Raw genomic sequence first — 14,184 nt, forward strand, 5'->3', positions numbered from 1 at the left:
GCGCGACCTCATGGCAGCAGCCATTCTGTTGGCAAGGAAATTTCCCTTGGTGCATGCCACCAACCAGCACACCCGGGCTATGTGCCCAGCCTTACCGCATGTATGGCAGGTCGCGCTCCTGAACTTGCAAGTGCGCCGCTTGTGTGACTCACCACAGCTGGCGCAGGTCTTGGGGATGGTTGGTTCTGTTGCTCATGGCCTAGGCTTTTGTTGGGTCACCTGATGCAGCTTGAGGGCGTTGTCCCCATCTGAGTCATCTGATTCTGCGGCCAGTCGCAACTGGTGAGCGATGGTCCCCAGGCAACGGGCCTTCTCTTTGTGTGCATCCTTGGTGGCGGCGGCTATTTGTAGGGCCTTCTCTAAGGTTGGCTTTGATTCCGTTGCAATTTTCTGACATGCCTTCCCATCCCTGAGGCCATGAGTGAACTTCATGAGCAGGGTCTCTTCCAACTGTGTGCCATACTCCTGCCCAAGTCTCGCAGGCAGGCTAGGAAGGTCGCTACGGTCTCGTTCAGCTCCTGGAAGCTGTCAAGGAACTGTAGCTTCCGGGTGAGAAGAGTAGGCTTCGGGACGAAATGACCGGTCAGCGCCTTGATGATCTTGTCTAAGGAAGATGCCTTGAGCGTCTTTGATGCAACCAGGCTCTCCACTAGCTGTAGTGTGGCAATGCCGCAGTTGCTCAGCAGGATGGCCTTCTTGATTTTGGGTTCATCATCCTTGATTCGCTGTGCCACGAGGTGGTACTTGAGTCTTTCGACCCAGGCTTCCCAGGCCTCGGGCTGTGCCTTGTCTAACTTCGAAATGGAGTTTTGCGATCCGGACGCGGCGGCCATGATCAGGCTGGGCGGTGGTGCCATCCAGATCCCATCCTCGTTGCCACTATAATATAGTGGGTTCTATGCATGGCAGAGTCTCGGAGTAAGTGATAACAAGCTCTTTAATAGGAGTCACATAGTAAAAGGTCACAGTACAAGACTGGCTTTGGGGCCCATGGGCTGAACTTATATACATCTCTGGTTTCCCGCGCAAGCACATTATTGGGTCATTCAAACCGGTGGGGGCTTGTGATTGGTCCTGGGCTGTGGGGGTTTGAATCCTATGGTTACTGTTGGTTCAGAATGCCCAGGGAATACCTATATGTGGCCCTTATACATGCTTCTCTCAAACTTGGTATATGATCCTAAGACTCTATATGTATAAGTGCATTGTTGGGGCTATGTTTCAGGAACACAAGAGAGAGTTCCTTAAATGACAGAGGTTTATAGAATTATGCAAGGGATAGAAAAAGTGTACAGAGAAATGTTTTTCTCTCCCTCTTTCATTATAGTAGTACTGTGCACCCAATGAAGTTGATGGGCAACAGATTCAAAACAGATAACAGGAAATATTTCTTTGCTCAAATTAGTAATTAAATTGTGGAATTCACTGCTACTGGAAGTAGTGGTGACCACAAGCATAGATGACTTTAAAAGGAGAGCAAACAGTTTCATGGAACATAGGTCCACTGATGGCTCCTAGGCATAGTGACTTAAGAGAACATCCATATTCAGAGGAACTCCAGCAAGTTGGCAGAGGAATCCAGTGTTTACAATACACCTGGGCAGAATGAAGGGCACTGGACTGCATGCAAGATGTAACTCAAATCCTGAAGTGCTAGAATAGCTGAGTTATTTGTTCTGTGACATCCATACCATCTTACTCTATTTAATCCAGAACACAGCTTCCTGCCAATATGGATATCAAAATTCTTCTTCCTGGCACCCAATGCTAACCTATTGCTATTGTACTTTACAAGTGGTTAAAAAAATGGGCTGAATTTCACCATAGTTGGATATTTTTATTGTGTTACTAATTATATACTAGCAAACATTTGTAAATAAACAGAGAATGTACTGCGTAACTTACAAATCTTTAAAAATTTTGCCAAAGAAATGCCAGGAAATCTGTCAATCTTTTTTGATGGGGAGGGAGAAACTGACACTTTTGTTACATTTAAGATACAGTAAGTGATATCCAAATGCACAGTAAAAACGGGCTGTTATTTAGAGCCCTACAAGGGGAAAAAAAGACAGTTGTTTGTAACATTAAGTGTAAAACAAATATTAATGCTTGTTTTGATTTGTGTTGGCACTATTGATGTCATTAAATTCACACCAGCTTTTAATGATGTTCTGCAATTCTGGCTACAAAATCAAGTGTTTAACAGTTTTCAGCAACACTTCATGAATCAGTCCAGACCACTGATTTCCACTTAGAAGGAAAAGCTCTGTCTGTTGCTGTTATTTTTCCCTTACATTATACTTTTGATAATCAGAATTAAGGTGATAATTTATCACAAATAAATTTGTTTCATTAACTACTAGCCGATCTTAGTCATATTTATTGTTCATTATTCCAGATTTTCCAGGAATAGATTTTTTTTCAAAAGCCAGATAATGGTGTCAGGTCCTTTTGGTTTACCACAGTTGCATTTCTGTACTCAGAAGATATGCATGTCCACAGTTAAATGCAATTTGTGATTATACACATTCTATTCTAGTACATTTTTATACTGCTCTTCTTCCAGCGAATTCAGGGTGGCATACACAGTTGTCCTTTGTTGATCTTATTCTTACAACCCCATTATGTATGTGAAAGTCACCAAAGTCACCCAGTAAGCTTCATGACTTAGTAGAGACTTGAATGGGAGTTTCTCAGACCCAGCTCCAACACTCCAAACATTATTTCACTCTAGTGCTTCGCAGTCTGCTGGACCTGGTAAATGTTAATAGCTTTCATTATGCTCAATTACTGAACTGTTACACAGTGACACCATTTATTATACATTCCTTGTTCTGATCATATTGCAAGTTCATCTGTTCAGCTATACTGTTTCAGCCCTTTCCTAAACGTTGTTCTTTTATGTCATACAGTTAGGCAAAATATCCCATATTCCACCACATTGATAAAGTTGCATTTATTTAGGTATTGTAAGGACATAAGCTTCCATAAATTCAGGGTGGATTAAAAATTTTGAGAAAAATAAATAATTTACTAAAGCAGCCAGCATAAAATAACACAAAATAAATTGGATATAGACTCATAGGCCCTCTTCTGTAGGCTACTGCTCAAGGGAAGTACTGAGTCTGATCTCTGCTTCAGCTTCTTGTTTCATCTTCGCAGTTTCACTCCTCTCTACACCCAAAGTCCGGCCTCCCTAACACTACTTAAATATTCAAAGTGTACAGGTGATCCCACTTTGTTACCAGCATTGTTATCTCACATCTGACCCAGCCATAGCCACTTCTGATCAGGCTGTCTGAACCAATAGCTGGTTTCAGTGGGGTCTCCTCCTTACATTTGGAATGGTTTGCTCATTTGCTGACCTTTCATAAAGAGGGTAAAGATGATATCTGCACCTTTATCCAAAGACTGTTCCAGGAGCCACCACTGAAAAGCACATGCCCTTGAAGCACATGTATGAACTGGTCTGGAAAGCATCATAATCAGCAACCTCTGCTAGATCACCATAAAAGGACATAAAAGTAGCAAAACTCCAGTCAACAACTCCAGCAAGAACTCCAGTTCGATGTTCCAATGAAAGGAATATTCCAGAATTACTCATAAATTGTACTCCTGATTGGACTGGGCTAATTTAACTTTGCAAAACACAGGCATGTTAGTTTCTACAAGAATATATATCATCAGTGAAGTTTGCCGTCCCATTTCAATAGTAAACACACAAACATAATTACTTTAAAAAATAAGTTTTATAGGATATCAGTTTTATTTGTGAATTGGAAATTTGACTTGGGATGTTTATTCCTTGAGATGCTGTAGTTAACTGTAAAGCTAGAATTTTTATAGAGCCAGTTTGGCATAGTGTTAAGAGCGGTGAACTCTAATTTGCAGAACTGAGTTTGATTTCCCACTCCTTCACATGCAGCTGCCGGGTGACCTTGGGTCAGTCACAGTTCTCTCAAAGCTGTTGTCTCAAGAGCAGTTGTCTCAGAACTCTCTCAGCCCCACCTATCTCACAGGCTGTCTGTTGTGAGGAGATAGTAAAAACTCCAGTAGCACCTTTAGACTAACAAATTTTATTGTAGCATATTGTGGGGAGAGGAAGAGAAGGAGATTGTAAACTGCTCTGAGACTCTGAGGGGAGGGCGGGATATAAATCCAATCTCCTCCTCCTCTTCCTCCTCCTCCTCATCATTAGTTTTCTGTCTAAAGATCTCTAAGCCAGCAGTTTCATCTATGAAATCTTATTCAAAGACATTTTTTGCACAATAAAGCTCTTTGTATCATGTGAAGAGCTAATGCTGAACACCACACTATTGAGAGGAAAGCTCCCCCTTCCAGAGTTAGCATGGTGATTTGTAGGGATGAGCACAGACCAGAAAATTCTGGTTCGGTTCACGAACAGAACCAGACCAATTTCCGGACCAATTCGTGAACCAAACCACAGCCTGGTTCATGAACTGGACCGGTTTTTGAAAAGCTCCCCACAGGGCCTCAAGGCTCCAAAATGGCAGGTTGTCTCCAGATCACTCACCTTGATGTTCCCCTCCAAGTTTGGTCCACATTAGACTTTGGGGGGCTGAGTTACAGACCCCTAAAAAAGGTAATTCAGTGCAAAGCTTTTCAATGGGATGTCACCTCTGCTGGTTTAGGAGTGACAAAAACTGACCTGGGTGAGCGAGAGGCCTTCAATGTACACAGTTCCTCCCTGGGGTGGCCCTCCACATGGCCCACGTGTTACATGCATGTCAGATTTGGGGGGATCCAAATAGCAGACCACTTAGCAAGATGCCTCTAGGAAACTGTTTCTGGGGGAGTTGTCCAGTGCCAGTTTGAGACACTACAGTGTGGACCTATCCACATTTCCCACTTCTCACAGTAAAGATGGGGGGGTGGAGGGGAATGTAGCTCTGAATGCAAGGAAAGGGGAGAAAAAAGAGAGAGGTGATGCTTTTACTCAGGCAGTTTGTATAGAGGCCAGGAGATTCAACAGGTTTCTCCTCCCAGCCCAGTAATTCCCCTCCCCCAGTCCACCAAAAGATATTCTTTCACACGCAAGGAGAACAAGACTCGCCAAACCCAGACGCAAACAGAGGACAGGGATGCTCCTCCAGTGATTATATGCATCCCCCCCCCACATCCTGAGGAAATCAGATCAATGCCTGTCATTGGAAATCAGACTTGCCTGTCAGTTTCAGACTCATTATTGGTCTCTTGATGGCTGGAAATATCCCACCCATACCCACTTTTCGGTGCAAAACTCCATTGGTGGAGTTTCTTTGCCAAGAGTGCACAAGAGGTTCCAAATCAGGCAGAAAGTTTGGAGACTTCCTGGTCCGAACATGTGACTTTCAAACCAAGCTGTCCAAGCCTCACAATGTAAAGTCTGGGCCAGATTTTAGTTCAGTGTTCAGGTCTGTGCCCATCAGTGTTCCCTCTAAGCTGAGTTAGTGTGAGCTAGCTCACAGATTTTTAGCCTGCAGCTCACACATTTTTGTCTTAGCTCAGAAAGGATGACCCCAGAGCACAAAAATCTATGCAGTAGCTCACAATTTTAATGCCAGTAGCTCACAACTTTATACCAGTAGCTCACAAAGTAGAATTTTTGCTCACAAGACTCTGCAGCTTAGCGGGAACATTGGTGCCCATCCCTAGTGATTTGTATCATTCTGCCCAGTGACAAGAATAATTTTACTGGACTTCAATGGCCATGCCCCCTGGTTTCCTACAATTTGTGAAGGTAACATTAGTTAAAGCCAGCCAGTTTTCTCATAACTAATAGAATCTCTTTATCACAAAATGCCAGTTTTTCTCTCCAGGTTAAAGTTCCCACTCTGTAGTGGAAGCTTACTGTGTGACCTTGGACCTGTCATACAGTCTCTGCCCAACCTACCTCACAGGATTGTTGTGAGGATAAAACAGAAGAGAGGCAAACAACATAAGCCTCCTTAGAGAAGAATGCAGGGTATACATAAAGTGACTAAAAACTACTGCCCATAATTGTTAGAATCAGAAATATATTGGAATGAAAAAAACCTGTTAACATTATCTTAAGTTGTAAAGCTTTTGCCCCCTTATAATGAAAAAGAAACTGCCATGAAAATTTTGGGGAAATAATTTTTTTGTAAAAAAAATAATAATCTTAGGTGAGGGGAATCACCTAACCAATGCTGTAGGTGGAGTGATGCTGTCCTGGCTAAGGGGCCTCGTCACAGGCAAAAATCAATGGAATAAATTCAAAGGCAATATACGGTAATTATTCTCTTTCTTCTGGTCTTCTGATGATCTAAAAATCCTTATCAAGACCAGCAAAAATTGCTGTGATGGTAATACCGGTCAAAAAACCAACACAACTGTGTCAGGATTTTATTTTACTAGACTAGGAGTAATTATTTTGTATGGGGGAAGACTTTGATGAGAACTCCACTGGGTGTCTGTAATAAGTTTCAAATGATGGTGCCATTGGAGCCTAGCCATAATGGACTGCACTCAAGTCAGGACTCAGCTTTAATAGAACTCTAACAAGCAATCTAATGAGCCTTATCCCAATTTCTATAGTGTAAATGTTCTTCATAATGTTCTATCAAATTTTTATATCCCAGATTTTTTAAAAACAATTAATATTGGCTTGAAAAGCAGATCTAAAAATAGCTATTGGCAATCTTGGCTTTTCTCACAATGCTCTACAATAATATTATTTAATTTGAATCACATCTTGGAGAGAAGAATGGAACTGCTCTAGAGGCTACTAACCATAGCTGAGAGGATAAATGGAATGGGAGAATGGTGCCAAAGAATATCAGGCAATGGAGGTTACTAAAGGCACAGGTGCATAAATATTTGCAAGATTTTGGAGTTAGCTTGGAAAAGGGGTCAGATGGAGACCACTGATGAAACACTGGAGATATTTTTATAGGTGAGTTTGTAAGTAACAAATGTAGTTCTCTTGTTTTACCTGCTGTACTTGTCCTGTAGAAGCTAACTGGAAAAACTCTCCAGCCTTGCCTATCCATCTCTTCATTCTTGTATTTGGCTAGTGAGCTTGTACTCCTGTTGAAGGAACACTGAAATACTAACAGATTCCCCTGAAGAAGCCTGGTGGTGAAACATGTAGGGCATTTTTAGCTGAGAAGTAAAAATATACATGTTTCCTTTACTTGCACCACTGGCCTTGGGCTTATTTTTATCCCTCAGTGACTGATGTGACCCTTTTATTTTCTTCTTACTATATCTTTAAGACACATGGTATACATCAAGCAGTTTTTTTGTCCTTATCTGAAAGACAGGTGTATATTTATTATTTACTTTTAGACTTATAGCTGCCCCTCCACTGGGTCACAAGGCTCAGGGTAGCTGAAAACAATATATGAATAGAGATAAAACATACTTACAAAACATTACGTTTACATTAAGTTACAATCTACAAAATACCACCGTAGCTCAGGCATCAGAATTAAACATGATCATTCGGCACAATCAAACCCCCAGACTGCTGTCAAAACTGGTGGCACTCTAACAAGTGGTAAAGCAACTGGCCTGAACTGAAGGTCTGGTGGAATAACTCCATCTTACAGGCCCTATGGAATCTAGAAAGATCCCTCAGGGCCTGTATATTATCTTGCAGAGAGTTTCACCAGGCAGGGGCCATTATCAAGAGAGCTTTTGCCCTCATTGAGAGTGATCAAGCCACCTGTTAGCCATACACCACCAGTAGACCATGTGATGAAGAATGAAATATTCCTGGGGGAACATGTAGGGAAAGGGTGTCCCACAAGCATGAAGGTCCCAGATTGTTTAGGGCTTTACAGGTGAGAACCAGTATCTTGAGCTTGACTTGGAAACAAATAGACAAGCAGTGCAGCTGCATAAGTATAGGTTGAATATAGGATGACCATGAATTATTGGTCAACAATCTATCAGACACATTCTGTATAACATGAAGTTTGCAAAGCAGCCTCAAGGGCAACCCTGTGTAACATGAGTTGCAATAGTCCAGCCTGGAGATGACTGTGGCATGTATTACCATGGCCAGGTCCAACTGAAACAGCTGGCAATTGGCAAGCCTGGAAGAGATTTTTAAAAAGTCAACCTAGCCACTGAAAACTCCTATTTCTCAAGGGCAAGAGGGACATCCAGCCAAACCCCCAGACTCTTCACAGAATCCACCAACAATAGCAGGACCTAGGGTTGCCACGTCTGTATTGGAAAATACCCAGAGATTTTGGGGTGGATCCAGGGGAGGGTGGGATTTGGGGAGAAGAGTAGTCTCAGTCTAACCTTTAAAGCAGCCATTTTCCCCAGGGCAGCTGATCTCTGCCAGCAGGAGATCAGTTGTAAAAGCAGGAAATCCCAAGGCCCCACCTGGAGGCTGGCAACCCTAGGGACCCCATCAAGAGTAGGAAGCTGCAGTGCTCCCCAATGACCCAGCCCTCCCCAGTCACATAACTTCTGTTGTTACTGGATTTAACCACAGTCAGCTCTGTCTCAACCATGCAAACACAGCATCCAGGACTGAGAAATCTGTTTTGGGCTGTTTATCCAGCAGGAGGAAGAGCTACGTCTTATCAGCATATTGGTGACACCCAGTTCCAAACCTCCTGATGAGCTCTGTAAGAGAGTGCATATGAATATTAAATAACATTGGGGATAGAATCAGTCTCTAGGGAACCTCAGCCACAACCCAGGAGTTGCCTGATTAATCACTACCTCTGACTCCATAAATCAAGGGGCAAAGAATTATCAGGGACACAGAAGATGTCAGGGAGCAATCTGGATAATGGCCTGACTAAGACTCAGATTCCAGGACTCAGTAAGCTCATCAAGGGAACTGCCAACAGGCCCAGAGAAATCCCAAAGAGCATTTTGGAAACCAGTTGGATCCATCAGTCTCCATGGCTGAGCATAAATTCACTCACCACTCTTGTAGAAGGGGGGGGGGGGTAAAATGAAACCAGCCTTCAAGATGAAATAGCATCAGTTCAGTTTCAACCAATCTGTCCAATCTGTTCAACCAGCACAGAAGATCAAATCCAGAGTATGGCCTGCTTGATGTTTGGGACCTGATGCAATCTTGGTAAGGAAGAAGTCACCTCCAGTCCCACACAGCTGGTACATGTTTATCAGGGTTGGCCTTCATTCCATGGCTATACTGAGCAAGTGGAGTAAATTGATTTGCTATGGTACCAGCTTTTAAAACACAGTGGACAAAGACAGTTGCTAGTATGTATGCAAATGCAGAAGCCAAAAGGAAGAAGCTAGTCAGTCTTCTGGAGTTTGTTCCTCCCCAGTCAGCTTGGAGACTGCTGTCTTCCTTTTCCTCCTCCTTTGTAGTCTCCTCCCTCTGGATGTTTCATCCAGGCTATATTTACAGTTGGCTGACTGGAAGGGAGCAGTGCCAGAGCTTGGCTGTAGTCAATGGATTGTATAATGCATTCTAGATGGTAATTAGAATCACGTAGGTAAGTGTTGGTAGGTTTCGGTACAACGTGGTATTTAATTTCACTATGTAGCTGAGGTGCCCAGGAAGTCTTATACTGATAATGACATGTAATTTGTTAAAGCCCTGGTGGAATTTCTTGATATCCTCCTCCTACTGGATTTTCTATATGTGGTCAGAACATGTGTGTACTTCAGACATGAGTCTGTAACTATGACCCACATTCTAATTAAGCTCAAATCTATACTGAAATGGCCAGAACATGAGGAAGCTACTTTAATACCTATGTCTCTCACTTAAGAGAAAAGAGCTGCTGGATTAAATTCTACAGGCACTTTAAGGCACATTTCTGATCTACAATGAAAGCCATTTCCAGAACATGGAGCTGCTGGGTTAGATTCTACAGACACTTTAAGGCACATTTCTGATCTATAATGAAAGCCATTTCCAGAACATGGAGATATAACAGAAAACATTCTGACCAAAGCTATACATATGCTGCTGAGCAAAAAGATGTCGTTGAAGGAAACATAGGTGGTGCCTGGGTGAGTATGGGGAGGAGAACAGTTCTTCAGAAATGTAGGTCCCATATTTTGGAGGGCTTCATAGGTTGAAACCAGCACCATCAACTGAGCCTGCATAGAAATAGGGAACCAATTGTAATATCCAAGTTGTCTTTAAGGGCAGATTCACACAGATCACATTGCAGAAAACAAAGTTACACTACAAAGTAGCTAGATTGTCTGAGTTTAGCAGTTACATGAATATTGAAGTCAATGGGCTTAGAAAGGCATAACAGTTTAATTGCATTCTAGAAGGAGTGTCAGTCAATGTACCTGGCATAGATAGTAAAACACATTCTAAGCAACAGCATTAACCTACATTTCCAACAGCAAGGATGTATCCAAAAGAACTTCATGTTCTTCACAGTGTCTATAACAGACAAAGTGTGCTTTCACACACACTTAGGGTTGCCAAGTCCAACTCAGCAAATATCTGGGGACTTTGGGGGTGGAGCCAGGAGACTTTGGGGGTGGAGCCAGGAGACTTTGGGGGTGGAGCCAGGAGACTTTGGGGGTGGAGCCAGGAGCAGGATATGACATCACCTTTGTGATTTTATATCCTGTGATGTCACTTCCAGGTCAAAGATCAAGTGATGTCACTTCCATGCTCCACTTCTTCCGATGGTGTCACTTTCAGCACACTGCACCCAAACACCTTCCCTTCCTGTGATGTCACTTCCTCCTTCCAAATTTAAATTTATCTCTTTACATTGCTTTCTGCTACTCAAACATTTGTTGAGTAGCAGATCTCCAGCCACCACCTGGAGGTTGGCAATCTTAATTTATATCCTACCTTCCATGGGAACCCAAAGCTGCTTCCATCAGAGGTTGCGAGTATTCCAATGTTACCCAGCAAGTTTCCTTGGCAGAGTGGGGATTCAAATCCAGGTCTCCCAGACCCTAGTCTAGCACTCTAGGTTAGACTTTACCCTTTTAAGCTTAGGATCCCCAGGTAGTTCCCTTCTTTGGTTTCCAAATAGTTAGCAAAACTGATTTACTGTGTCTCTCCCCACTCACCCCTCTCCAAATGGTTGTGGAATATCTTTGCTGGCCACTGGAGAAGGGTGAGCTGGGAAGTAAACATGCCTATCACCTTCTCCTCTCTTCATGATTTGGTACTCTCTAAACCACTACACTAGAGTGTTGAACCAGCCCTTTATGTTTTATACACAGTATTCAGAAATATAGAGAAGGCCATTTAATAAAGAAATCAAATAATGCTAGTTAGATATCAGCCCACAGAATAAGCTGTCCTATTAATTCTGAGATTCTCACTATATGGATTGAGAAGTCACACCTTTGTATGCATGGCTAAGAAAGCAAGAAGAGGAACTGCTAAGTTTCCTGAGTGAAATCTTGAGAAAAAAATGACATAGTAGAGCCCTAAGAGCCCCGTGGCACAGAGTGGTAAAGCTGCAGTACTGCAGTCACGACCTGAGTTTGATTCCAGCGGAAGCTGGTTCAGATAGCCAGCTCCAGGTTGACTCAGCCTTCCATCCTTCGGAGGTCGGCAAAATGAGTACCCAGCTTGCAGGGCGGGGGGGGGGGGGGGCGGGGAGGAAAGTGTAGATGACTGGGGAAGGCAATGGAAAACCACCCCATAAAAAGTCTGTCATGAAAACGTTGTGAAAGCAACGTCACCCCAGAGTCGAAAAATGACTGGTGCTTGCACAGGGGACTACCTTTACCTTTTTAATGAAATCCACCGCAATATGCTTAAACTTTGTTAAGTTCATTCAGTAGTAATGGACTTAACACTGTACCCAATATACTGTTGAAGTAAACAGAGGAATGGCTTGAAATCTATTGCTCTTCAGTTACACATTTTTTAAATTTCCATCTTCAGTTTAACAAACTTTTAAGAAAAGCTAAATATGTAGTTAGTATCCCATAAGTATTTTAAAAGGGAAACCAATAGTTTAAAAGTTCATTTCATTTGTAATGAAATAGTAGGGAGTGAGGGTGTCATTTTGAAATAAACTTTCCTCTTCTAAGCATAAATAGAGGCACCTTAAAGTAGTGTCTCCTCTCTACTGTATTACCAGAAGACTCAGTTGCAAAAATGATAAAACTATTGAAAAGGATGTACAGAATTACTGTACATACCAAGACCTTGGGGTGTTTTTGGTGTTGTTTCTCCTAGAAGGCTGGCTGCATTAGTGAATATTTGATTTACAATGACTGGAAAACAAATTCATCTGTGGACAAAACTTCCTTAAAAAACAAAGATAAAGGTACCTGCATAATATCAATTTATAATGGTGTGTTCTCAGCAACTATTTCTGGCAGCTGAGAGGGCACAAAATATAGTAGTCCAATTAGCAAATTAAAATGTACAAACTACAAATTAAAGCATTCCTAATTTCAGAACACATAGAACTTTTAAAACACAGAGAGACTAAAAATGAACACAGCCAAATATACTGAAACAATTTACCATCCATGTTTACAGTCTCTCATCACACCAGAACACTCACAGAAAAGGGGGGGGGGCGGAATTCGGTTAATCTTAAAGGTGCTCCTGCTGTTAAGTGAAACACTGGCTGGCACAGCCTTCCCTCACCTCCAGCAAACACACAAACATGGAAGAGGAGGGGGAAACTTTGTTGATCTTAAAGGTGCTGCTGGGTCAAACGGTATACTGAGGAAGCAGAGAGGGAAAAAAAGAAACACAGGGAAGAAGGGGGGGAAGCCTCGTTGATCTTAATGGTGCTGCTGGGACAAACACAATGCCGAGGAGAGTGAGAAAGGATGGCACAGCACGCACTCACTCGCTCACTCACAGATGGAAAAAAAAAACCCCTTAGTTGATCTTAAAAGTGCTCATGCTGGGTCAAATGCGATGCTGAGGAGGACAGACCCAGCCTCCCTTCCCTACCTGCAACAAACTCTCAGTCTCTTTCTCTCACACAAACACACACACACAGGAGGGGGGGGGGGCGTTTGTTGATGGTAAAGTGCTGCTGGGTCAAACATGATACTGAGGAAAGGGGGCAGGGAAGCAGGCACAGTCTTCACCCCCAACACACAGAAAAACTCAAGGAGGGGGGGAAGCCTCCTTGATTTTAAAGGTGCAGTGCTGCTGGGGAAAACAATTCCGAAGAGAGCGAGAAAGGATGGCATTTATAGCTCCCCTTCACCTCCAGCACGCACTGGCTCGCTCACTCACAGATGAAGAGAGAAAAAAAAACTTTGCTGATCTTAAAAGTGCTCCTGCTGGGTCAAATGCTATGGTGAGGAGGACAGACCCAGCCTCCCTTACCCCACTTGCAACAAACTCTCAGTCTCTCTCTCACACACACAAATATACACACTCTCACAGAAGGCAATTTTTTTTAAACCAAAAAGTGCTCCTGGGTCAAACGCAATGCCGAGAATGGGGAAAGGAGGGCGCCCACAGCCTCCCCTGCCTCCCTCCATCTCTGAAGCCCATGACACCAGACCCTGCAGCAGACACGTGCCTCTCCCTCCCCCAGGGCTTCTCCGAAGGCTGGAGAATAGCCTGGGGAACAGGGATGAAAATCCAGCCATGCACTTGGAATCTTACCTTCTCCAAAGGTCCCGTTGGTAGCAAGTGGCTTGAGAGCTCCCCCCCACCTCATGATGGAGCCCACTCCTCAGAGACAGGAAGTGCACTGGCTGGGGGCAATGCCGTTGGGGAAAATAAAAGTTGCATGCCAGTGCATCCTATAGGGAACCAACCATGTGACTCCCTGGAGGTCTTACTGGCACCATAGAGAGTAATCCTAGAGCGGCACAAAAACGGCTGCCATTTTGTCCCCCGCTTCCCGATTTTTGACCAGCAGTGGAGGGTCTTGAAAACCGGGGAATCCCCCGCCCCCAGCGGGGAATTGGGAAGCCTACACACACTAAATAATGTGCTTTGCAACTGGACTTTTACTATGGAAGAATAGTAAAACCCACTTACAAACAGTTGCCATGTGAAAGCACCCAAAGAAACCCCAACTAAAGGTTTCCTCTAACACCCTTGGTGGTGGAAAGTGCCATCAAATCACAGCTGGGGGTTTCAAGGCAAGAGACATTCAGAGGTGGTTTGCCATTGTCTGGCTCCACTTCACAACCCTAGGATTCCTTGGAGATCTCTCATTCAAATACTGGCCAGGACCAATCCTGCTTAGCTTCTGAGATCTCACAAGATCAAGCTAGCCTGGGCTGTCCCAGCAA

The sequence above is a fragment of the Heteronotia binoei genome, chromosome 5, assembly GCF_032191835.1.
Source record: "Heteronotia binoei isolate CCM8104 ecotype False Entrance Well chromosome 5, APGP_CSIRO_Hbin_v1, whole genome shotgun sequence".
In the NCBI taxonomy this organism is placed as follows: Eukaryota; Metazoa; Chordata; class Lepidosauria; order Squamata; family Gekkonidae; genus Heteronotia; species Heteronotia binoei.